Below are 619 nucleotides of genomic sequence, written 5' to 3' on the forward strand. Positions count from 1 at the left end.
CCCTGCCCATCCAGGAACTGGGACGGGCTGACCCCACCCCAGCCCAGCCCCAAGGTGGGGGCTGTGTGCTGGGGGCTCACCCCACCCCACCCCAGCCCTGTGGGGGCTGTGTGCGTGGGTGCCTGGCCAGGTCCCGGGAGCCAGGGGATTCGGCTGCACGCTCCTGTGCTGCCCTGGTCTTGGTTTACTGTCACATCTCTCGCTGGAGGGGACCGCCCAGGGGTGATGCTCTAGTGGTACCCGGGCTGAGCCAAACCCCCACCGCCCCAAACACCTCCCAGAGCACAGCCTGGGGTTTTCTTCTCCTTCCCAAGTGCTGCAGGAAGCTGTTTATAGGGCTGACATAAAATTACACCTGGTCTCCTGCTCGGATGGATACGCTACCAGGAGACAAGGTGCTGGGCTCCTCCAGGCCCAGCAGCTGAGGAAGGAGGCTGTGAAACATCAGCCTGGCACCAAGACAGTCGTCCACGAGCGATGGGAGGTAGCACATCTCCATCCCGAGTGGGAGGGAGTGGCGGCTCTGCTGTCACCTCAACTGGCTCCTGCCAGCCTGGAGATGCCTTTGCAAGTCCCCTGGTACAGAGGGAGGTTTTGCCCTTCCCACAGCGGGGTTTTC

The 619-nt window shown here is 63.2% G+C and overlaps 1 protein-coding gene across 1 annotated transcript in view; it reads right to left on the minus strand.

Annotated features, from left to right (window-relative positions):
* The window catches only part of LOC104501975 (syntaxin-binding protein 1-like), a gene marked incomplete at both ends in the record, with an annotated part of 2,906 nt that overhangs the window by 1,699 nt on the left and 588 nt on the right, over positions 1-619 (minus strand). The gene's annotated exons all lie outside the window — the stretch shown is intronic.

This window comes from Buceros rhinoceros, unplaced genomic scaffold (assembly GCF_000710305.1).
Source record: "Buceros rhinoceros silvestris isolate BGI_N320 unplaced genomic scaffold, ASM71030v1 scaffold24791, whole genome shotgun sequence".
Lineage (NCBI taxonomy): Eukaryota > Metazoa > Chordata > Aves > Bucerotiformes > Bucerotidae > Buceros > Buceros rhinoceros.